A 26,991-nucleotide genomic window follows, 5' to 3' on the forward strand; every position below is an offset into this window, starting at 1 on the left:
TAATTCTCACTTTAAAAAGTGTGGTAAAACGATTAACATAAGATGCATTAGAAATTCATTCAAGAGGTTGCTATCTTATTTGCATGAAAATACTTGTTTTAAGTCAGTTAAGAATAGCATAAAGCTAAATGTTCAAAAGTCAGGATTATTTTGAAATTAGGGCAAAATACGAGACAGTCACCTGTACAGCATTCATTAATAAAATTGTTGTTTACTTATGAGACCAGATTCTTGCTTGCACTTTCTACATGCTTGGTACCATCCAAATGGTGCAGAGCAGCGGAGCATAGACCCATCTCTCCAGATAGCAAGGCGCTCCTTTTTAAGCTGGGATAAAACAACGTGAACAATCCTTAGACCAACTGCTCCTAGGTTTAAAGCCTTCACCTCAATGATGAGGGCAAATCTGCAGCAGAGCAAGTAAAGATTCTGCGAGTTCTCAACACGTTGAGGCTTGAAATGACTTAGCATAAGTTAGAGAAGACCCAAAGCCACCGAGTCCAATAACTCAACGTGTCTCTTCCTACAAGCACCTTGCAACACAGATCAAGATCTGGATTAGCTACTTCACAATGGTATCTCTAGATCTAGAATAGTAAGTATTTATGAAGAAACTTAATGAGTGTTGTCTTTCTAATGCTTTATTGTAGCAAGACAAGAGTCCAAACTGGGAAACCAGGAGGGGACTAGCAGCGACTGAAATCCCTGCTGACAGCCTCAACAGAAAAGCTGTGATTAGCTCAGGTCCCCCAGGACTGATTAAGGTGTATTAGCAGAATAACATGAGGGGAAACTAGCACTGCTGCCGCTGACCTTACTGATTTCATGGAGAGAGAATTTCAGTCTCCAGATCTCTCAGCTTCAGCACTTTGAAGTAATGGTAAACAGTCTCACTTCCAAAATAAGTGCAGTTTTAGAATGGAAGAAATAACCAGGGAATTCCTTGGCTAGTTTTTAATGGGTATTTCTATCTTCCCCCCGTTCTCTTCATAGAATCACCAGCACACGGGCATTTATGCAATTAACAAGCAGAAGCATATCACAGAACAGAATTAAGATTAAAAAAATATATACAAATGCAGAAATATTAGACAAAATGGCATGTAGTAGTTTCACCAGTTCTGCTATTTTAAAAGAAAATAAATGGGAAAATCCCTGAAAAGACTATTCTCTTTAGCATATTAGATTTGCATATGTAGTGATCCATTTCAGAGTTGAACCATCAAACCTTAGGAGGCTAATTTATCCAATAGAGTGTTATAATCAACTATATCAAATCCTCAGATCCTTAGAGACCGCAGGAGTTAAAAAAAAAAAAAAAAAAAAGGTATTCATACAGATTTTTCTCTCATACATCCTTAAAAAAAGGATTTAATACAATGAAACAGAGCAAGGTAGAAAATACTGGTCAACACAAGTGAGATGTGCTTCTCTTCTACAGTTGGATTCTTCCAGAAGCAAACTATTCTGAGTCCTTTGTTTAAGCCATTATTTTTCATTAGATGAGGCACTGGTGTTATCCAAAAGTTAATAGCAGGAATATGTCTGTGTGACAAAACAAATACAGCTTGAATCCTACAGCGGTTAATACCAGAAACAGTTTGCAATAGAGTGCATGCCTGACATACACAAATCACAAAATGCTATAGAAATGTGTTACTGCGCTCTTCTTTTAATAGAACAAAACCTCTATTATCTGGCACTGTCTCTATATCTCCAGATTAGATTTTAGTAAATAAATGGAAGCTTTGGAAGAGCTGTAAAAAAACCACCAAGTACAAAAAACCAAACCAACGTCCCCTCAATCCAACAACCTGTAGCCTGGTTTGACTAGTGTAGGTAATCATACTGCTGTTGTTTCAATTGCCCCTTGACATCAGGCATATGCTAATAGTGTATATTTAAACAGTCTCATATCTTGGCAGGCTCCTTTTTTTAGGCAGTATTGTATGTACCTGAAATCAGAGTTAAACCAGAATGTTTCTGTAAACAGCAGCTCTAAGCCCCATCAACAGCTGTGGACATCGGCCGATAGAGCTGATGCAGTTTTTTGTCCCTACCTTATATCCCCTCCAAAATGGCACTCTACTTTCTTTGTCTTCTGCACCACAAGGACATAATTTCTAACTCCTATAAACTGAAACTTCTGAGTGGTGATGCATTTAATGGGCGTTTTCATCTTTTTGCTCTTAGGAGGTAGGTTGTTTCTAACAGCTTCCATTTCTTCATACGGTGACGATAACCAGCAATCTCCTTAAGCAGCACTAACACTGTCTCAGGCGAGATCATTATTTTGAAGGATATATTAAAATTTATTGTTATATCAGTTTGTTAACTGATTATATGTCCTGCCAAAAAAACCCCAAGCAACCCAACAAAAACCAATCCAAAAAGCCAAAACCAAAAACCCCACAACTCCTCCTGACTTTCATGGCTTGTCTTTCAATGCGTCGTGAAATCTTGCTTTGGCAGCCCAATAACGGTTATAGAGCAGTTGCTCATTACACATGTCAGTGTGCATATATTTGTACGTGTAACGCGTACATACTGTTTTCAAGCATTTCTTCCTCCCTAAAAGCCAGTTCTTCCACAGATTTAAACTGCACCATTTCCTCAGCAAAGATTCACGAAAAAACTTCATTTTACCTTATGCTGAAAACAATCTCACACTAGCCTGGATGCAAACGCAATTTCAGACAAATTTTAGACAAAAAAATAGGGGGAAGTTCTCATTTGCGGGGAAAAGGAGGAAACATTAAAAACTAGAAAGCTGATTTGCGAGCTGCTGAAGTGCCTTAGAGGGTTACAGTGTTTCAGAAGTTATCAGCAAAGATATATTAGTGAACAGAGAACAGCTGACCTATTGAAAGATGCATGGCAGTTACTTTTATCACATAGCTTTTGTTTTATTATAGAACTCAACTCTCATAAGGATTCAGCATTCTCCCTTGTAAATATCTCAGTTCATAGACTGTAGATGGCCCATATTTGCAAGCAGAGCAATCATCCCAGAAGACCGTTATGGTAAAGCTATGGAACTTACAAAACCAAAAAGCAATTAAAGACAAGAAATTATGAGAACTTTGAAAAGGCTAAAAGAAGACAACAGGATGAATATAGACTTCTGGAGAGAGAAAGCAAGCGCATCTCCACGAGTCCTGAGAAGTTTTTAGCTAAAAAAATAAAAGCCACCACCAAAAAAAAAAAAAAAAAAAAAAAAAGGGCTGTTAAGCTCTTAATTTTACATGAAGATCTATTATTGCTTGCAGTCACATTACATCATGTTTGCCACAAAACTGACTCTGGAAAGAATCTGTTGGAATATGTTACAGTGCAGAATGTAACATTTTCAATTCATTCTCAAACAACATCCTGTGATACAACACTCATTTAGCCATACGGAGTGACTGATAAGGTTATATATATTTTGTACTGTATACTGTTGCATGCATAGGCAGTGTACTGGGCCATTCATAGCTATCTTATAAATTAAAAGTGCTAGGATTTAAGTCATTTGTAGAGCTTTTATGAAAGCAGCATCCCTTTTCTGTTGGAAAAAATTAATTTTGGATTTTGTCATCTAGTGTTTCTCATTAGCTTATGATCACGCTGTCATAGAAGTGCAAGAGTTATTAAGAAAAAAAAAAAAAAAAAAGAAGAAATATCCATCCTCTCACCTATTGTGCATTATATGTGTTCTATGGTGCCCAAAGGTGCCAGTCAAGATTGAAAGCTAGTTGTGCTTGGAGCTGTAAAAACATGAAATGAGATAGCATTACTGACAATAACCTCAACAGGAGATTACATCTGGGTCTGCTTTGGGGCAGTTGGCAGAACTGAGTCTTGAGAAGATTAAATGAGATGAATGTCAGACTGGTGCAATAAGACAGCAAACCACTTGCAGGTATGTGGCATACATGGCAAAGGAATAAAGGATGAAAAAGGTTCAAGGTGAAAACTGATCGAGCTGCTCTGGGCCTTCACACTGAGGGATAAGGAATATGAACCTGGCAATAAGTCTACTATCAAGTAGGACTTACCCTAAAGAAGCCAGTGAAGCAATTTGGAGGCAGAAGTATCAACGTAGATAAAGAAAATTATTTTAGGAGCTGAGTGACTTGCATTTCAAGAGGATTACAAAGAAATAATAGGGCAAAATATAACCTACCCCCACTAGACAATAGTTTTGCTTCTAACAAACAAGCTCATTCTCAATCTGGCTTTTTATGCATGGCTACTATCCAGATATGCAGACAAGGTCTATGCCTTCTACTCTGTTATAACTCAGTACCTAGTAATTGGCCACAGAATTTAGAGAGCAGTTGGTTAAAAAACCTTAGTCTCGTTCTTTAGAATAGAGAATGTCATTGGCAGCAGCATCCTTAAGCATCGTGTTTGGCTGGTATCTTTAATTAACAAAGTTAAGTACCTTACAACATTAGTCCAGGACAAAATTAGCAAAGAGAATTTAACAGAAGGAAAGTCTGTTATCTAAGATTCTTGAATAACGGAGGGGCAATTACAGCAATTAAAATCCACTGAAACTTTACTGTCATGAGCATACGATTATTACATTTATGAACATGGATGCAATCATTCAAACCATATGGACAAAACCCTCTACCAAAACTCTATTTAATTGACATTTATTGATTAGTCTTATAAGCTTTTAAATACTTGCTGTGAAATTTGCACACCATTAGTTTTCACTGAAGTGGTTTAGATGAACGCAATAATCAGAAAATATTTTTTTTTTTTTTTGAGAAGATTATCTTCCTTTGTATTTTAATGTTACTCAGTTCCAGATGAATCATAGCCAGCTATAGCTTTCATATGTCTGGATATGGAGCCAAAAATAGACAGCGAGGAAAGAAGGAGTTTACAGGAGATTTGACACTTGTAAGGAAGGATCAGCATTGGACTACGTTGACCTTAAGCTTCATTATGAAACCTTATTCAACTCCTATCTGTCTTCCTGTAATACTATAAATCCCTAAGTTTTACCCTAAGGCACTCGCCCTCTCAAGGCTGTAAAATTCTATTTAATTTTTAGGCAGGAGGTCAAGCTTTGAAACAGCTTCCTCTCTCACCCATCCTTTTCTGAATCACGCTTGCCTTGCACATCTTATATATACACAGGAATGGTACAGAACGAACCCAGTTTCCTGCTTCCATCTTCCAACCCTATGTAGTCTCTAAAGGGGAAAGCAGCAAATCGCAGATCACTGCTTCTGCTTTGCAGGGGCTGGCCTTGCTTGGCTGTCGCGGTATCGCTGCCTTTAGTCCAAAGACAAAATCTGCACAGGGGGCTGCTGCATTACCTGGCATGGAAACGTTGAGGGGGAGTTCAAGTTTGACCCTAAGTACTAGAGTAGACTCACCGTGTGTTCCAAATGGTAAATTAATTGGTTTTACTTGGTTTGCTGTTGCGTGTGGCAGTGTTTGCTGATGTTTGTAGAAGCGTAATACGAGTGCAGTAGAGTTTGCGGAGCTTGTGTCAAAGCCATGTGTTTCAAATCAGCAAGAAGCAGTTGGTGTTGCAAGTGAGCCTTCTGGCATCAAAGCCCATCTGACCGTCAACCGCTGAACTTCTCTGAAAGGACACAACTGACCTCTGCAAAAGGTTTAAAAGGCCAAGAAGCCAGCAATAAAAGTGTTTAACAGACAGCAGTGCAGCTGACTTGCAGGTAGGCGTAGTTTCCTTTTGCCTTTTACCTTAACTATGGGGAGGGGAAAAAAGTTTAACAGGGAAGAAAAGCACGCGAGCTAATAAGAGTACAGCTCTTTCTGTAGAAACTGAGGACAGGAAGGATCTTGAGGTTTTGTTGATCAAAAAAGGCATACGGTCCTGTCACGTAATATATCCAGGAAAAAAGCAATCTCAATATGCATCTGAAGAGGGATAGTGAGCAACAACAGTCACTACTCTAATAGTTAATGATATGTAGTGCTCAGATTGTGGAAGATTAACACTTGTGCCTTTGCAGTGAAACAATTGCTCAGTGAACTAGACATTCTAAATTTCATTTTTATTTGCTTGTGGCTTGTAACTTAAAACAAGAACAGATGTGTATGAAGCCTGAAGTCAAATGTTTAGAGCACGATAGATTTTTAAAAGAGGGCAAAAATGAGGACCTCAAATTTGAAATTCCCTCATGTTTCTTTAAATAGTCTAGCCTTAAAATACAACTATGCAAAGCTACAAATGCATAAAATTAATTTAAGCCACTGGTGTTCAGCTAACAGAGAATTTGGCTTAGTCATGCTTACTAGGAATATAAATCTATAAGACATAGTCAAAGGCAACAATTAATTTAATCAAAAACATAATGTTAAATTAAGCATCGTGTTGCTTATTATTAATTTAAAGAGAATAAATTTTGAAAAATGCCTCAGCTTACTTTGGATTTGCTTTTTAAGCATAAAGCCCTACAAGCAACAGTCTAGCAGTCTCAGCACCTCAGCTCCAGATGGGAAAAAAAATAAGTTCTTTTCTGCACTAAGTGGTTTATGTATAATTATGTCATAAAGGCAAGGATAAGTTCTCCAAGTGTGGATCTTTCTTAAATTGGATGTTAATAAGAAACTGCTAGTGTAAAACAGCAGTGATGTATTGCATAGCACAGAATTACTCAGAAAAGGTGAGTCTGTGGAATGAGGTACACAGCAGAGACACAACCCATTAAGAAGAGTTGTGGCAGTAATTCCACTAGTTTCAGCTGAGCTGAGTCTACTTAATTTCAGTGATACCTTTGAGAAAAATGGAAATAATAGAAGCCTGGACTTTTCTGTTAGTCTTCAGCAAGGGGAAAGAGGTAGAAAACCCAAGAGACTGGTCACGATGAAGGAAGTTCAAAGCAAAAAGTTTTATGAGGAAGACTAAACTACCGGATTTACTTGAGCATTTCTCTCTCAACTTGTTAACCTGGCCAAAGAGAAGTAATAGATAGAGACCACACATTTCTGAATCAAATAAACTTGTGCTTCTATTTATGCCGTGTGTTCCTTAGAACTATTTCCGTGTCTGAGACACAGATAAAATACTGAAACTTGATCACAGACTTACCAATTAACAAATTGTTACAAAAGTTACAAATCAAACAAATACCATTTTGAGTCACCTGGTTACCGTCCCTGGAAATCTGCACTTATTGCTGCTAATTCACAGAAGACAAGCATTTATTTTGATAGTAATACCCAAAGTCTATTATTAAAGAGAAGAACAATCCTGCCCCCCAAGCCCCTATATAGATACTGGAGCATCAATTGTTACCAAGTGCTGCTATGTCCTAATATAAACTCTATAACCTCGGAAGATGTAATTTACCTAGCATATCACTGCAGCTCTGTGTGGATTAGTCAAATGTCAAAGTGCTCTCTGCTGTACCTGTATTAATTAAAGATGGCCAACAGTTTAAAAAGAGAAAGTAGCGCTTAAACATGCATATAATCATTAATGATATAAGGCTATTATTAATTATCTAAAGGCTCGAATTAGGTAGTCTACATGCTTCAGCACTGGAAACACAAGAAAAAAAATGAACCCTATCATTTCACTCACTGAGCTACTACGTGAGCTTTCTGAAATGGTCTGGCAAATTGCAAAGTGCTTCTTCCAGTGAATGCAACTATTTTCACAGCTATTGCTGTCAAAGTCTGCTCGTACAGGTAATTTTCTTAAATGAATTAGTATTTTCTTTGGACATAATGCAAAAAAGAGAACCCAGAAGCTAGCAGCAGCATGGAGCAATCAAAAAAAACATCCAAAGCCTCCAAGAAAAGGAACAGAATCTAGACTACATCATGAAATATTTACCTAAAGGAGCCACAAAAGTATCATCAGCTGACATTTACTCAGGCTTAATACTGTACAATATTACTATTCAAAGAAAGAAGGAGATTGGTGGATAAGTTTTGCTTATGTGAATAGTCTACTTCGATCAGTCAGTGCTCTTTTCAGCAAGATGAGTAGCTTTTGTCGTAAGTATATTAACACTCTTAAAGGACCAGTGTGTGAAATTTTGCTATACTGAATTATGCCAATGAAATACAAAAAGTCCGTGGGAACACCATGGGAAGATCATTCACCCTCCACATACTACCACTTACTTACTTACCTTTCCCCTCTATTCCTTACACTTTTCAGTTACTTTATGTTACACTAATTAGCATTTCATTCATCATTTGCCTACTCCATATTGTCTGCTCACTGCTGACATCAGTTCTGAGCCTCGTGTGCTACCAGATGGTCTAAAAGAAGTCAGGAAGCGTTATAAATACATGGAATTAGTGACCCTGTCTTAAATGGAGAAGAAATAAAATATACCACTACAAACTTATTTTGGTACAATCAGTCATCCAGGACATCCAATTCAATGCCAGGAACAGACCACATACTTCAGAAGCAGCACAGCAAAATTAAGAAGATTAAGAAGTTGTTCAGAAATGGAAATTCAGACGGTTGGAAGGCACTCCTGACACTACCCAGAACCCAAAAGACTCCAAAAGACCCCCTCCTTTTGCCTGATCCTGACCTAGATACAGAGTGAGAAAATAGTCTTGGAAAGAAACCTTAGAGTGGACAATACTCAGTCCATCTCCAGCTGATGTCAATAGAAACACCCCGCTCAGCAGACCTGCTACATGCTCTGAGATGCTTCTGGGCCAGGAAGAATCCTGGGCTGGCCCCAAAATTCAGAGGCACAAGCATAGCACAGGAAATACTGCCCACATCTGCCCGCTGCTTAGGAAGCTACGGGTTGAAGAGAGGGGGATTTCCTGGTTTATATGAAATGCATTCATTGTTAAAGAGTTCATTATATTCAGTTCAGTAAGGCATATAATATATTCCTGCTGCCTGCTCCCCCTTCACCGCCAAGTTCCCCTGCTAAGGCCTACTCCTCAGTCCGGCAGGTGCTCAAAACTCTCTTACAAGTGTGAGGAGGAATAAAGAAAACCAGCGTGGCTGGTTTCATCCTATTAGCTTTACCATTATCAGTGATTATGGAGTCATCCATCTTACAAGCATGACTATCTGCAAATAACCTGCAATTTGTGAACGGGTTGCACGAATGCACTTGTTTTTATTTATACCCATACTATCCAAGTTTATGTTTTATTGGACTCATCAGTTTGACTTCATTCTAACCGCTTCAGACACCAGGTACCAGTGGTCTCTCTTCTAGGAGGTCTACCAACTTCCTAGATCCTTGGGACATGAACAGAAGTCACTGTGAACATAAATTAAGGAAGTCATAGGCAGTAAAACATTCAGACTTCAATTGTTAGCCACTCTCTTCTGTCCTTTCAAGGGAAACGCGCTGCTTTTGCAAGGAGAAGGGTTAGTGACAGTCTGTGGCTATCAATCACCCTCTGCTTAGTTCAGCATTTCATCAAAGTTCTCCCAATTTTTCTGTAATCCTGGAAGGCAATACTTGTAAATTTTTCATGGAGCAGGAATCCTAGTCTGTCTATCAAAGCAGCTGGTAGGTCCATTTCTGCAACCCATTAGACCCTTCTCCCCTCTAATAATCTGTTCTGTCCTCAGGCTTCTGTTCTGTCCTCAGGCTCCTAAAAGTTTCTTCTATATATATCACTGGCATAGCAAGCCTTGGCCAAAACCAGAACTTTTCACCATACTGAAACTTTTGATAACTTTCTGTCTTCTGTTGAACATGCAGCCTGAAAACAAAGGAAGAACTGGTGCTTCAAAATAGAGAAGAAAAAACTTGAGCAAGCCCACCCGCTCATGGTCAACCATCATTATGAACTAGTCCCCGTTCCACAACAGTCAGCGTAAGCACAAGTTCATCCAGCTTTTTTCCCAGTCCACAAATGAAGTAAGTTTTTGGATAATGCCAGCCCACTTGTGCTCCCTGTATGCTCACAGAATGTACGATGTAACCGGGAGAAAGACATTATGGCAGGTAACATCGGCAACAAATGGGATGCTTAATGAAAGTTTTGTTTTTCTTCTGGCTTTTCAGGTGGGGGGTTTTTTTTGGCATCTTGACTTAATGGACTTAAGTGTACTTGTTTTGTACTGCTTTACATTTGTACAGTAACACACTCTGAAAATGTAATGGTCAGTTGTTCTGTCATTGCTTTCCTGCCGTTTCCCTTAAAGAGATCCCTCTATATAATAAACTTCTGGGTGAAAGTTTTTACTAGAACTGATGACAACAAAAAAAAAAAAACCCTAGATACGTTGTAAGGATAAATTCATTTACTCAGCACAAACGAGAATTTCATCATGGACAATTTACTTACTATAAATTGCAACTGTTCTCCCTTTTCAGGGTTTTTACTGTATATGAAAACTAAATGACAAGCGGAAAAAAGGGGGAAGTATCTTATGCTTTCTTACAGGTGCTATTAAACTAGAGCAGTCCTTCCAAAAGGAAGAACAGTATTTCCAGTTGCTTAAAAAAAAAATCAGTAACTTTGGGGGGTATTTTAGTGCATTACAGAACTGATGGTTATAATCACAGGAAATTAAAATTTGTAAACGTAGTTGTTCACAGAATCCAACACTTGTACAAGTCTGATCATAATATAACCCTGTAACACATCCAAAAACCCGAGTATCAAATATTCATAAAAGACCTTTTTCAAACAGATCAAGAATTACTCAAATATTGTGAGCAGTAATTTCATAATGAAATCATAGAATCATTTAGGTTGGAAAAGACCTTTAAGGTCATTGAGTCCAACCGTAAACCTAACGCTGCCATATCTGTTTCTGGCCAATTCATAAGCAGAGAAAAAAAGGAATATTCATTAACATTGCTATTTATTTTATATTTGGCATCATGTACTGTTTAGCCTTTATTTTAAAAATAAAAATGGTGGTGCTTCATTGTAAGGAATTAAGACATCTATACTCAATGGAAACTTGCACAGAGCTGCAAGACAGTGAGTTCCTCCGGACTCACTGACTTCACTTGCACTGCTATAAATTAAATAGACTTCAAAGCAGTGTAAAACAGACCTTCCTTTTCCCCTTTGTATTCCTGTAGAACAGTAGCTGGTACGCCAGATACATTTGTCACTGGTACAGTAAGAACATAAGGACAAGCAAAAGCTATAAAAATCAAGTTAATAACTTTTTTCCTATGACAGGTCCATCAGATTTGGAATCCATTTCATTCACATTTTAGTGATGATTAAACTTTTTATTCTATTGAATTTCTCATGTAATCTGTCAAGAATTTTATGGACACTAATAACCCACCATAGCAAAGGTGCAGTAATTAAAGCCCTTGTTTTGACGGAATTGTTACAGTCCTGGCACCCCGCAACAGAAGTAAGAAAAGCAATTTACTTGCAAACTAGAACCTAAAAACCTTCACACTGGGACTAGAAAAATACACTGCTACTTTATTGTGAGGTGTAGTTTTACATAGTTCTATAATGGCAACACACAATACAATTAATTTCTTTTCAGACAGTAGGAGAAGGAAAACACAGGAATAGTCCTTTCCTGTCTGGACTAAGATGTTGCCACTCAGAGTAAATAGATGCTGTTACCTATTTCGTGATTTACTCATCAGCATTACACAGCAAGGGCAGATTGCATTAATACACACAAAACAAGCAAGACTGCCAGCATTACTATTTTGCTGAAGAAATAGATAAGAGAAAAGTCTTAAATTTTATTTACTTAATCTAGTTTTGGGGGAGAATATGAGCATATTACTATACAGCAAGGTTTTGAGAATTCTAATATGAAGTGAGTATATGAACTCCCTGCCGAGGGTCTTGCAAGTTATTGAAGTAACACAGAATAAAAGCTTTTTCCATATGAGGAATTCTTGTAACTGCTAGACAGTGAACTCGGAAACAAATTCTAATTTCTGAGGTTATATTGTCTTATCTGTCTGGTAGTAATTTTCTGCATTTTATTTACACTTTAAGTATTTACCTCAGCTCAGCTATGAGAAGTGAACTGAAGAGTATAATAAGAACTTATGTATTTCAAGCTACTGACCAAAATTGTAGACTGGATAGCAAAGGATTATCTGAAACTTGCTTACTGAGTTTGCTTTATTTCCAGTCGACATACAATCCAGCAGCTACAACAAAACACAATAAGGAACAAGGCTGAAGAATCACATCAAGATGCAATCTCATGAAAGATTAAGAGGCTATGAATGAAGATGCAGTGTTTATTAAGGACTTGGGATAATAAATAGAATTATTCACAAACAAAAACAATCCATCAAAAGCGAGTTGAGATTGAAACTGCATTTCAGTGGAGCCCAGGTCTTCTGCGTAATGCTGATGAATACATCAATATATTCAATCTTGATTACAGTGGGAACAGAAAGCCATAAACTATGCTAGGAGTGGGCTCAGCATCTTGTAAAACTGCACCTGTCATTTTTTGGCACAACCTTATTACAGAATAGACTTCAGTTAGTAGGTTCACTCCCAGAGATTATATTTTTGCCTTGTCTGAGTATGATTAAAAGCCTAGTTGCAAAATGAAACCCAGTGATGCAGTAACTGCCCGATACAAGCATTGTCCAAGGATTTAGCCTGGCTACGCGACTCAGGGGCTGCACGGTGAGCATAGGCACATCCTCTGTGTGCCCCTGGGATCAATGTTTTTACCAGGAGAGCAACTATATTCCTCACACAGCGTTCCTGAGAATAGTACTAGGTTTTCATTACACGTTCCCCTCTTCCTCTGACATCCTCGGTGCATGGCGGGCAAGGGAGCCCCATTAAATCAATGCTCTTAAAATAGCAATCTACAAAGAATGTCAGTAAGAAAGAACAAGAAACTCGCAGTTAAACGTACACATTTGCAAACAGCCTAATGTCTGCTTCTAAGAGACAGCCATATTTCAGTAATTAATACATGTTAAGGATATATATATATATATATATATATATATATAACTTCCAAGTCTGGTTCATACTGACACACTGTTTAAAAGGTTTGTTCTGTTTTCAATTATTTAAGTGTGGTTTGGTGTATTAGGCTATTTAAAAACTATAGTCTCATTACTCTAGCAGCTGACATCATTCCCTCCCCACATGCAATGCACTGAGCCCACGGAAGTCAGATACTCTCTGTGCATTGCAGTTCATCTGAGAGGATGAGGTTAAAACCTACTGTTTTCTCCTCTGTAAAGCACTTCTGCCTCTAGTGCCACTTGAGGTTCCAGGGAATGATGATGGGGGAGAGCCAAAGTTAAATGATCCTGCAAAGTCTCTGTGTCTAGGGTTCTGGCTGCTTAAATGGGAAATCTGCAGATGGGGAGAGAAGAGAGCCTTTTTGAGAAGGTCACCAGGGTGACTCAGACACTTTAGTGAACTGCCTAGATGCCATTTCTCAGCAACTCTGTTAAGTTCCTCCACATTAACAACATCGTGTCTGTGAGGAGGATAAAATTAATAAGCCCCAAGAGCTTAATAAATGAGTTCTAGAGGGATATGCCGGCATCGTGCGGGCCCAGATCCTTCAGCCTGCTTTCTTTTTGCTCAAGCTTTATTCACTCAAATTCCCAGGGGGAAACTCCCGAGCAGAAACTCATCTGTCTGTCACATTGCACTTGACAGTCCTTGACTTAACCACTTTCACTGGCTTCTGTTGGAAAGCTAATACTGCTTCTCTGAGCAAAGATGGGGATTGTCAACAAAAGAACCAGAGAGCCATACAAGCTGTAATGCTCCTGACACTTTGGTGAACTTTTATTCTCCAAAGTGGAGAATCTGTGAAAGGATAAAACAGAAAGGAAGAATTCTAAGCTGAAGAATTCTGTGGCTAGTACGAATACAGAGTTTGTTACAAATATAGCTTGGATTAGGAGAAATTGTCCTCTTCGGCCAGCACAGCACCTGATAGTACAAGGAAAATTTGCAACTGCTTCTAGATAAAGTATTGTTTTTAACTTCTGGGAAAAAGTGTAAGATTTTCAACTCCTTTGGTACACTTCCTCGAAAAAGTACTAACTTTTCTTAAATTGATTTTTTCCCCCTTTGTTTCTGCTTATAAACCATCCATCAAGACAATTTCGACTTATTACTACCTCTGCAGCCATCACAACAGGGATATGTGCTGGTGAACAGGGAGCGAACACAGTAGAAATATTTAGTTAAGACCTCCTGTAAAAGAGTGCATTTCACTTTCCCATCACACCTCCTGTATTTGCTTTTTTATTTTCTTGTAATAAAATTATTTAGTTGTATTTGCTAGTGGGAAGTTACGCTATATTGTCATGATACCTCGTGGATTTTTTTTGCATTTTAATGCCAGCAAATAGAATTATTGATAGCAATGCTGATCAAGGATTTGGTAGGTAGGGAAATGCTGAGCCAACTAATCTTACTTTAGTCTAGTGAGGTCTGACACTACATTATGCCCCTCTCTAGTTTCATTATCAGTAATAAATCACTGGGGCTGCGTAAATAACATTTGTCAACAGGATTTGGGGTCCTTGGTAAATTTGAAGGATTTGAGCTATGCAATTTCATGCTAGTCATTTTTGCTAGTGTGGTATTTGTAAGTCTTTGTGAAAGCTTGGGAAAGAGTCCCGTAGTAAGCAAGCTGTATTTTATTTACTTATTTTCAGTAGTATTATGCTTGAGAAAAGCGTAATTCTTCTGATGTGGCACAAAAGTAGCATTATAAACAAAGACAGTCAAAGTAGCCCTTCTACTCTACACAAGGCTGACAAGGCTTCGCCTGAAGTCCTGGGTCAAGACTGGGACATCTCACTTTAAAAGATGTGGGAATCTATTTAAGAAAATCCATGGAAGAGCACCAAAAATAATCAAAATTCTAAGAGAGATGGAACATAGACAAGGAAAAACAGGAAAAACCCTCAGTCAAGTCTAGACAGCTGAGGAGGCAGTGCCAACCATTAAAATGTTGCCACACAGAGGAACTGAATAAACAGTTCTCTGTATTCAGCCGGACAAGGCCAAAAAGTGATGGACACAAATTGATGCAGACACTTGGATTACATGGTAAAATGAAGTCTTCCTAACCATAAACATAGGTAAAAGTTAAAATATTACACTGAGAAGGGAGATGGATTCCACCACTAGAAGTTTTGAAGAAACATACTAGCAAAACACAGCGCCATGAATAGTTTATGTACAGCTGAGTAAGGACTAGCTAGCTTCCTATAGTCCTTTCTCAGTCACTTTTTCTTTGATTATGACTCAGTAATAGGAGCATTTAAAGTTAAATCAGTCAGTGGAGGTGGGCTTGGGACATCAGCTATGCAACTGGTTCCTTGAACGGAAGAGGACTAACACAGAAATAAGAAAATATTAGGACAACAGCACAAAGGTGAAGGAACAGCAGTTTCTTTTTTTTTTTTTTTTTCCAGTACCAAGCAGATCCTTTTTGTCATGAATGTGACTGAATGCCTTGCACCAAGAAATCATTTAACTAAATCACTTCTTCAGATTATCTGATACATCTATTACCCAAAAATGTTCACAGTAGTCTCCCCAGAATAGAAAAAGTGCACGCATAAGCAGAAATAACTAACGCTGATTCTGGGCCCTATACACGTCCAAAGTGGCAGTGACAAGTGACATAACCTTCCTCTCTAGAAGAGGGAGGCCAGAAACTAGAGTCCTTTTCTTCCACCGCTCCTGAGCCAGGGTAGAAGCAGAAAGCGGCTCTAACCTCCTTGCTTTGTGGGTTTCATGGCAGCAGACTTCAAAGTGACAATTGATTTTCTAGACAGAGTCATAAAACTTTTGCAGTCCAGATAGATTTAATCTACTGCATTTCTCAGAAAATCAGTTAGCGTACTTAAAGCCATTTGATTATTCAGACACAATCTGTCTTTGGCAAATCCTTGGTTCATTTTCTGCCCTTTTTTCTTTAACTCCATTTCTTTAATTACAACTTGTCTGGTACATATCCTTCAGCCACAGCAATTCTAACAAGCCTATAAGCGCTTTCATTATCTCTTCCTCCAAGATCTCTTTTAAATTCTGGCATTCTGTTGAGGTCGGACTAATGACACTATAGTTGTCCAGATCACTATTTTACAGTGCCACACAAAGTTGGACATGATATGGGTTAGAAACAGAACTAAAAATAAACATGAGGAAATACAGCGGGTAGAGCTGAAGGAGGAATATCTGGCTGCGATTGAAGACCTTAAGTACCGGATTTGCAAGACTGAATTTTCATTCTTGGTCCTGAAACAAGAAGTAGGAATGTTCTAACAGAATTTCCAGACAATGAGCAGGTAAGAGGTATTGCCAATCTTCAAGAGAATTAATATATCATGCTGTAAAATTCTGAAATAGAAATTAAGTTCAAACGTACAATGTGCAAGATCAACTTCTGGGCAAAACCACCAAGCTTCTTTTATAAGCTGGGACCTCATCAATCTAAAATGACTGAGAAAAAGAATGACTGTTAAATAATCAAAAGTTACCAAGAAATGCAGAAGTGGCTGTAAAGACGGAATATAAAGTACTGTCCTTTTAGAACAGCATGTTCTACCTATTACTTTTATATCACTAGTACTCCTACAGTAAAGACAAGACACTATACAGTAGAACTGGAAACATTAGTACAACTCAAGCACTGATGAGATTTCACCTAGAATACTGTTTTACAAATTATATTTCTATCAGTACAAATGTAAATAGGTACAGAACATTCATAATAAAATTCAACAAAGAAATTAGAATAAGTTTGTTAGTTTTTGGTGTAGACAGATTACGACACAGCCTTCCAGCAGAGAGGGGTATTGGTGACCCTAAGAACATATTGCTTTTAAAAAGAAAGAAAATAGAAATCTAATTTAAAGGTATGGCAGTCAGCAGGGTAGGAGTAAACTCAAGGGAAGATTTAGCACCACAATTTTCTATCCCTCGCGGGAAATGGGTAGCCTCAGTGGAATGACCACATCACCCAATCTGAGGGCAAAAAATATGGTACAGCAAGGAAGCCAGCAGGAAATCTAAAGGAGGGAGAAAAGAAAGTTAATCCAAATACTTCATACTTATGTAGCAGCTTTTCAGATCCACTTTAAACAAGAATATGTTGGTAGCTCCTTGTAACTTAAGCATGTTTCCCCAGTGTAAAAGTAATGAAAGTTAGGCTACTCAGACATTAGTTTCACTGAAATAACTGTCAAGATATTATGATTTAGAGACACAAGACTTTTACCTCCAGCACTACGATGACATAAATTTTAATTTGCACTTAAGTAAGTAGAGATTGACTGCTAAGACTAATTCACTGCATTTTCTCTTTTCTCTCCATAAAAACTTAATATACTAGAGAGGAAGGATAGGGAGATAATGAAACTGTGTAACAACTTAGTAAGACTGAGTTTTAAACAACTGGCAAACATGTAAGACAGTATTCTCCTGTTCACAGCTTCTAAAATGGACGAATCCTGTGTTTATCAAAGGTGCTGAGGAGAGACAGGGATGAGGAAGACTATGAAGAAAACATGGAAACACAACGCAAAGACTTCTGACCAAACTTACTATGAATGAAGTTTTCTCCAGATGACATGTACATGCTGAGGCAAGTGATTAAGAAACTGGGGAGGGACAGTTTTGAGTGACTCTGAACGAAAGCATGCATTAGGCATAGCATTGATAGACCCGAGTATAAACTGTACAGCAAAAAAATCCCTGTGTGTCTCAAAGTAATCTGGCATAATGCTGGCACAATCTGTCATGAGCTCCGACCTGTAGCTTTTCTAGCATTTTAGGTAGTAGGCAGTTATAATACTGATAATTATATTTCCATGGTAAATGTACCACAGTGCTATGAACATGTTCTAAGTACTATGGTACATAGTACATAGCTCTTGGCAAAGAGTCAACCTGTAATAGGAAATGGCATTTGGTTTTATTTTCAGAATCCTACTTGTACAACGCAATTTACAAGCTTCCCTTGGTGATCCTCTGCCCCATACAGTAACGCAGATACTTGTGTAAATCTGGTAAACTGACAGATTGCACTGAAATGGAAGAGAAATAGAATACGTAATATTTTCTTCAAATGGCTTGGACACTGAAGTTGCCAACTCAAGTATAATTATAAAGTGAAATGATGGGAAAAAAAAGATTAATGTTTAAGAAGTGAAAGTGTTATTTGCCAATTCATACTGCTGTTTGTTATGATTCATGCCTGAGTGTGAATTTGGGACAAAACATTCAAATGTGTATGAGGTTGAGCACATGTTTAGGTGCTGTTCACAGTAAGGATGAATTCATCATTTGTTTCAGTGCTGTTGACAATAACAGTCCAATACTAAATTATTGGGTACAAATCGGTATAAACACAGCAGTGCTAATGGAGGAACGTCAGCTTTTACACAAGCAAAGAAGCCAAACCTTTACTGTGTAAATTTTTCAAGGACATTTCCAAACATACGATTCATGGAGTAGACAGCAATCATACTCATCATGTACGTTGTCATCAGATTAGTTTTCGCCTTGTTTTGTTGGGAAAACAAATGTAAAAATATTAACATCTTTAGTTAATGCTTTCATAGCAGACTTCAATTATTTTTGTAAAATGAGATTTCATGTTATGTGTATTTAAAGGTGTCATGCAAGAATGCATTTTCCTAGACAATTCAACATTCTTACTGGAATTGTACTAAGTTCACAAATAGTTAAGCCTTAGGATAATATTAACTTTATAACATCCATTCTCTGCTCTTTTAATAAATATGCGGATTTCTTTGTTGATTGAGTGAACACATTTGGTTTTTGGGATTTCCTTGCCTAGGAATTGTACGCTCATTGATTCCTCAGTCCATAATTCAGGGAACACCCCATATATACAGAAAGAAAGTCGTCTTGCTGATTATAGAAGCATACACATTTAATAGGAAAACTCTTTTCAATTTAGCTTCCGTGTACAAATACAAGTAATCATTTCAGATACACTAAGTACATATTTAGAAAAAAGCTTTGTGTGTGGAAGAAAAATTGCATTTTCTAATTAAGAAAATGTACATAATTTAAGAGGTAATTGACCAACAAATGTTGTGTGTGAGTCTGTTTAACCCAATTACATACATCATTTATAAAATGGGAACACAGCTACGATCATCATTTGCAGAGGCAGTATAAATAGCAATTAAGAACAGTTTAGATGTTTGCCTGCTTTCCTGTAATCTTCCCTTACAGTTGTCATAAGAAAACAGGAGGAGAGGACCCCAAATCCTGCAACAAAACCTAAGCATGAAGTTTCATTTTAGATTTCAGGCATACGCTTCTGAAGGAAGCTCAGAGCTCTGCCCAGAAAGATTCAACTGCATAACCAGGTCCTTAGGGAACATGTTTCCAAGCAAAAGCTAGGAGCAACAAGACAGCTGTTCATCCTTCAGCACTATGCCAATTGTGTACACAGCGCTAGCGCTGTCACCTTTCCAATGAGAAAGAAACACAAAGTCCTAACAAATCCGGACATTAAGAATGTCACCGCACTTTGCCCAGTAATATAACAGCTAGCATCAGCCTGCCTCAACGCTGCCAGGTAGTTTATTCATCAAAAACCGAATAACCTTAATTGGCAAACTTCCATTTTCTGGTCTGGATCACAGCAGGATGTTTAAGAGCTACTGCCTTCAGCTCCACTTCTGTGATAAGCAAGGAGAGTACGATAGGCAGAGACCCTTCACATTTAACCAATGCCTTTTCGAAATACTATAAAATCCATATGATTATTAGGATAGTCCTGAAATCTTCTATACCTGGAAGAATGCGGGAATTGAATGTTCATATTAGACCTCTCCTATAAGTGCTGTTATCAGTCTCACTCGGGCTCTCTCAAGGAACATCAATTTGCAGTAAATGGAAAAGCTCCAAAACAGATAAAAGCATAAACGTATCAAAAAAGCCAAACTCAAGTCCAACTTGAATGCGACTTTGACTTGGATATCTGACATCGTAGGTGAATGTCTTTACGACTAGGTATTCTTTCCATCTCGTTTCTCACAGAAAGCTTTGAAAAGCCTCAGTTTTATCCCACAGTGGTACAGAACCATTTCTGAAATCTCAGGAAAAAAAAATACCAGATGTGGAAAACTGTTCCCTATACACAGCTTCGTAAGATGCTAGATTGAACGCTGCATTTGCATGTACTGCAGCTCTGACTCTGCATATTTTCCCATGCTCGGTAGCCGCGTGCGCCTGAGCCCTGTGTGCTCCTTTACTGCCAGTGCACCGAGCCCTCCTCAGGGGGCAATCGAGATAGAGTTACTTCTGCATAACGGGAAAGCATCTGAACACAAAGCTTGTGGTGCTGCTTCACCTTTGTGCCTTTCCAAGGCTATTGCAAGTAAATTCTCAGGAATTTCCCTACACTTATAACTGGGTCCACAGCTCTACTGTGTTTTGCTTGGGCCCACATACCGCGTGGCACCTACACCTACAAGGTGTCCCATACAGCAAAAATGCTTATCGTTATCTAAATGTTACTGTGATAGTTTTAACTCCCCTCATTTATGCTTATATCTTCTACCTGAACTGTTATGTATAAACCTCCACTAAAGGGTAAAGACGACTCTTCCCTAGGAATGAAACACAGGCAAAAGAAGAATAATTTAAGGAAACATAATTGGCCAGGGAGGTGGGGATGGGGGGAAACACTGAAGCCTTGTGGAAGAAACCACTGTGCAAGAACCTAAGCAAAACCATTTGCATCCATATATTAGAGAGGGAAGTTCTGCAGATATGTAAGAAACAACGTGTTCATGTAGTATGGGGTTATTCAGATGAAGAACCACCACTTTGTACTCGGCATGGCAGCATGAGCTAACTTGATTATAAATCCTTATTTATCTTTTCTTTTCCTGAGAAACATGAATCCTGCCCATGTGTTACCATTGTTTGCCAATCCGTATCCCTCTGAGGAACATGCATTTTGTGCAAGTCTTTACTTAGATCTGAATACCAATTCAGCCACAAGATAAAAAGTCTAAGTTTCCCTTTGGAAAAACTCCGGTAACATTTAAAATGTAATTGCTTTTGCAAACTGACAACTAATTATCCAAAAGCAAAATGCACATTAGGCATTTAAATAATGAGATGTCAGTCAGTATAATAGAAGTGCCACTTTACTTTTGGAAATTATTTTAGTCTTAAAATTAATCTACATATACATAGGCACATGCATTTTGCAATTATGCTTATTCACATAAAATCTTACTAAATTGTATTATTTCTACCTACAGACTGCTTGCTTATGTCCTTCAACTACCACTGCTATTTATAAAGGTACAAATACCACTTTACTACAAGCTGTTTAAAGGCCCACATTTGTTTTTAAGTACTCTCCGCATTATCTTGCTGCTTGCCAAGAGAATTTTCTATCCACTGCTGATCACTAGAACATACTTATTTTACTGTGTTATGAATCTGTAAATCAGACATCATTATACAGAAATTAACCACGTTAACATTAGCATCGTGGGGTCTGAAAAAGTGGTCCACCACGAAGCTGCAAGAACTACTTATCAGAAGGATGTGCTCCATTTCCTTAACTAATCACAATCAGATTTTGTACAAGGCAAGAATAAAAAAAAAAATTGTTTCCTTAAAACATAAGTTTTTAACAGTGGAGAAGTGATAAACTAGTGCACAGATAAGATCGCATTCAGCAGTATCGTCCCTAGACACATCATTCCTAGTTCTTCACATCGGATTCTTCAACATCTCGTCTCAGCTGTGAGGCTAACACAGCTATGGAGGGGAGGACCTTCCCATTACACCCCCCTTGCTCCAGCTGCTACACACGGCCAGGGGGCCACTGGGAGCAGCTGCTCAAGCCTTCCTCCTCCTTGTCCCTTCAGGGCAGAAAGGCTGCTTCTTACCCCTGTACTTCTCTTTACAGACTCACTCTCTGTGGTAGGGCATGGCTATGGCACATGGCAATGCACAAGCCTTAATTTCTTCCACTTTAAATTATAGAAAAAAAGATATCAAACATGGCAGTGCAATATGCGTAGGAATAAATACATGTATGCTGTAGATTCCCACATACTGCCCGTATATATTCAGGTACATGTAGACAGATGCATATTAAAACAATGAAAATTATTTCCAAAACATTTATGCATATTTTATACCTATGTATGTACATTCATTCACTTACACATATGTATATTCTCTGCAAAGGTGCAGGCACAGGTGAGTGTGTACACACTTACATATAGGTACATAAGGACTGAAGTTCTCTGAAAAAAATCCCACAAGACAACAGCTGCATTCTCACAGATAGACACAATGATTTGTGCAGCAAACTACATTGGACTTGACACCCACCCGTGTTGGAAATAAAATTCTAGAGCAACGGACCAGGATTCAGTGTGAGCAGAAGACAGACTTTCCTCATGAATATTTATGTGGAACTGTTCGACACGAGCAAAAATTACAAGGATGTGCCACTGGTACTCATGCTGTAATACCATATTTTAACAAAACAATTTGGAAGTATAAAAAAAATATACAGTATTTTAATAGATTCAGAAATGCAGCCCTGTTCCAACCACATCCATCATTTTACCTGTAAGAATCATTCTGTTTAAGCAGTGGCCCTACTTAGGTGTAGCACTATAAGTGGGCATGAAAATATATCTTCCATAAATTTGCTATAATAGGGTAACAGTAGTTACTGTAACTGAGGTTGCCAAATTGTTTCCTCTAAAAGAGTCACTGCTTGGTCCAAAACTTTCTATTGCCTGTCTCTATCCAAGAATGGTTTCTATTTAATAATTTACCATTATCTGTTCTGTAGCTTGAGTAAGATACTTCACTCATTTTTGTTGCAGTGAGAATAAAAATAATACTTTCTACCTTATAAGAAAAAAGCAGAGATTTTCTGGGCAACATTTTAACCGAACTAACTGAAAATTTAAAGAGTTCCAATTTGTCACCATGATAGTCCCTACTGAGAAACAGGCATAGCATTATGGGGAAAAAAAAAAAAGGCCTTGATTTGACTAAATTACGAGCTTTTGAGAAATGGAGTGCAGAGGTGTGGTTAAACTGACTAGGTGGGCAATGCACTGCATACACATCTGTAGCTTTACAGTACGCTGCCTAACTCCGACACTCTAATTTAGTCACATATGTTACAGGAAATCCAGGATCAGAAATAGGTAGTTAACTCCTTTCACTCCTCTTATTGATTTTTCATTACAGTACCGCTTCAGTCAATTAAAAACCAAGAATTATGAACTGCTCCATCTCCATGTATATTCAAATTTTTTTGAACTTCTTTATTTGGTATATATAGCGTTAATTTAATGAGGCCCAGATGAGGCTCAGGCCTGATTTGTAACTTGCAAGAATAAACAAGAAATTGCCCTGTAGTTGTGAAAATTGATACTATGGGTTCACTCATGAGGTACCCTGCAGATGCAGGCGCCAACCATATCTTAATCATCTACATCAAGATATCCGTAAGACGCCACGGAGGCTCTCTCCCTCCCCAAGTGCCCATGTTTAGTTCCAAGGGAAACCAGATGGCACAGTTGAGTGTCCCGATCGCCTCTTGCGGTGTAGGTATGGGGAGGTGCACATCGGAGGACCAGAGCTATAATCACACAATGCATACAGTTTATAGGTCACAGGTGTAGAAATGTGTCATTTTTATCTTCTCACAAGGACAAAATTTGGATTTGCCTTCAACTTCAATATTTCCCAATTTGTTTTGGTGCTTAAACATACAGCCTTCCTCCTTTGACAGCCAATTGCAACTGGGCAGATAAATCCTGTAGTTATGTTTTTTTCCCATTAATGGAGGATTCACAGTTCTTTCCAGAAGACATTTGCATAAGAAAATGTAATATTAATAAATACTAATAATGAAAGCTTGAAAAATATTTTGATAAGCATTTGTGCCTGCACTATGCAGCAAGGCAAACATGTTACAGATAACACGAGGAAGGTAGAAGTACGACCATTTAGTTTGCAAGGCAGGAATTTTAGTAGCTGATTTTTGAGCTATTCATCAAGCTTTTTTTTTTTTTTTTTTTTGCAATAGAATTTGAACAAGATCGAGAATGGCTGGATTAACATCCCCTCTCTGCTGCTTCTGTGAAAAGACAGAGCTAGCTCACACATTTTAAATATCCACAGAGCTAGTCATTATGAAGACCCTACGCTTTGATGCCAGGTTGATATCACTCTGATTATTGGAGTCATTTGCAGAGGAAAGGAAAAAGCAAGGAACACTGTCTTCTATTATTTCCAAGTGAAAATGGGGAGATGGAGCAGACACGAAGCAGATATTCACACTGCACTGCTTCACCTTCCCCCTCACCTTCCCACACACATTCCCGAGATTCAGGATATGTAATAGTGCTATTTTGGAGATGAGTGAGCTGTGACTAGTTCATAGCAGGCTTTTTCAGTAAACCAATTTTAATTTTTAGTAATACTAAGCAGGGCAATCAAACAGAAAGAATAATTTTGTGATGACAGCAATGAATTTCTTGCTATTTCCTCTATCACAGTAAGAAAATGGAAAATATATCCAAATATCATTTCCTTCTGCAGATTTATCATGACTAGATTGTATTTTATTGCTATTACATGAACACTGTATTTAGATACTTGTGCTCAGAGAAAACCTCCTCATTTTTGGCAATTTCCCTTTTTATAACTCTTGAATTCCAGCTAATTTCTGCCTCATTACTTTAATATAATTCCCCACTGATGAGACTCTTAGGACAAGGGACACGCTTTACAACATCAGTGCCTCTTCATGAAAAGAGAATGTAAAAATAAGTATGAAAGCAATTGAGTCCAACAGAAAAAGGACAGGCATTAGAGCCTCAGCCCAGATCTATTTGTTTAAAAAGAATTTTCCCCCTTATGCCACTGAGGGACCAAAAGGAACAAAAAAGCAACTTCATATAGCAGCAAAAAAATTTAATAAGGGAAGAACATGAGAGATTGATTTTGATTTGTTTAATAGAACCACCAACTCCTCCTAAGGACAAAAGGCCAAGGCCGAGGATATATGTTAAAACTAACCTGATAAAAGAGACTCAAAAGATTAGCCACAGATAACCATAGTACTAGTTTCAGACCTGAGAAAGCATTTTTAAGTGGCATCACCACCCCAAAGTAAACCAAAGGTAGAAAAATTAACGTCTCCGCATCCTAACAGCCAAGCAGAAACCATTTTTGAACACCATAGTCCTTCCTCATTCACAATACGCAATTAATCCTCTCCTGCTATTTATATCCCTAACGTCATCCCATATCAGGCATCCTCGGCACTAGAAGTCACTTAGAAAGAACGAATGAACATTCAACTACCCATTTCTCAAAAGACCGCGTGCTTCGTATGTTTTTACACTCACGAGGAGCAGCTGTCAGATCCACCTTTCAGTAGCTTAACAAGCACCTAGATCTTCTCTCCAGGTTCAGTAGCTGCTCACAGCAAGGCTGCTTTCAATCCAGTCGGGGGGTTGAACTCTTGCCTCTTCCCTAGCAGTTGCCTTGCAAAATTATCTCAGCTGGAAGTCAGTCACTACCACCTAAATTTTTTATATCTGCCTTTAAGTAATGGAATTTGTGGAAGGCTTTGCAGTAATTCCTGAAAGTGATTTTGCATTTTACCTCACAAAACATGGGAAATTCATGGTCTCTTAATTCTCAGTTAGTTGAGGAATGCCAGGGGTCATCTAATAATGGCATTGTCAACAGCTTCGGCACTACCAACCCGCAACTAACACTTACAATACTTCTTAGGACATGAACTGAGTAGAAGTACTGTCATGACTAAACGCTTTTATGGATCAGGAAAAAGGGGAGGGAGTAGGAAGGCAAGAGATCACAAGTTTCACAGTACCTTTTGCGATAGTCATTCTCACAGCGATGCAGCGTTAATTACTCAATGCTGGATGAACCCTAGCAAAGATAAGAAGAGAAGCGGGATCTTAGAGTGGGTCTACTCACCAAAAATACTGGGAAAGAAACACCCTGGCAGATGAATTCTGCTGATTATAGACAAAAAGAAATGCAATTATAGCACGTTACACTGCCTATTCAAAAATTCTGCTCACATGCAGTGAACCTGTGGGGTTTTTGGCCCTGCTAGCAAATGTCATCCTCAGAAGTCTATAAGTAAGAACGTGTGGATCCTCTAGTGAGCACCTTCCTAAGATAACTACCACAAAGAAACCACTCCAGGTCTCACGATAAAGTATAATTGCTGAACTTCTACTAATAGTATTCCTTCCCCAGGGCTCTGTGAGCTGCATGCCCCCATAGTTCAACTGCTGATCTCGGAGTAATAAGAAGAGAAAAAAGAAAAAGAGGAGCCAGAAAGATAAGTAATCAAGTCTCTAGTTCACTACCACAAACAGACTGTTTGTAACACTACATGTATTTAAAGTGGCCGGCAGCTGAGCTGACACCTGCAGCCTATGGAAAACAGGCCTTTAATTTGTACATCCTTCTAAACCATTTTCAGTGTAGACATTGACCCATAGATATAGGGAATAGTAGCGGTGGGTCTTCCTCTTGGAAATGCTACTGCTAAAATAAAGCTGCTGAGGTTTCATAGGCTATCTTGTTTCTTGCATAAAACACTGTCATAAAACTGAATGCTGCCATAGGAGCAGACAGCATGCCAAGCAGACTCTGCTGACCTGAAATGTATCCAGAATATCTAAACCTCTCGAGTCTGTAAATTCTGGCTGGAAATTCCATGACAATAAGCTTTCCAGCACTGGCACTCTGGGATCTGGAAAGTCATCTTTTCTCTTGGACTTGTTAATTCCTTGATTTATACTCACTTTTGTGTGCAGCCCAAAATAATCAGATTCTACTCAATTACACTCTGAACTAGAGAATTTTTCCCCCACTCAGTTGCCTGATGTTCCATCACAGTGAAATAAAAAGAGGCTACAGAGATGCAGCACAGAAGAATTTTTTTTTTTTTTTGGAGGACCTAAAGTTTGCTTTGCTTTTTTTTGTTACTTCTCTGTTTTTCTAGGAACATACTTATATTGT

The 26,991-nt window shown here is 38.3% G+C and overlaps 1 long non-coding RNA gene across 1 annotated transcript; it reads left to right on the forward strand.

Annotated features, from left to right (window-relative positions):
* Nucleotides 1-5,646: 5,646 nt before the first annotated feature.
* LOC143162785 (uncharacterized) lies at nucleotides 5,647-18,701 on the forward strand. The gene is made up of 3 exons (XR_012995794.1): nucleotides 5,647-5,687; nucleotides 9,681-9,839; nucleotides 17,372-18,701. It is a non-coding gene; the product is annotated as an uncharacterized LOC143162785 (long non-coding RNA).
* The last annotated feature ends 8,290 nt before the right edge of the window (nucleotides 18,702-26,991 follow it).

The sequence above is a fragment of the Aptenodytes patagonicus genome, chromosome 7, assembly GCF_965638725.1.
Source record: "Aptenodytes patagonicus chromosome 7, bAptPat1.pri.cur, whole genome shotgun sequence".
NCBI classification, from domain to species: Eukaryota; Metazoa; Chordata; class Aves; order Sphenisciformes; family Spheniscidae; genus Aptenodytes; species Aptenodytes patagonicus.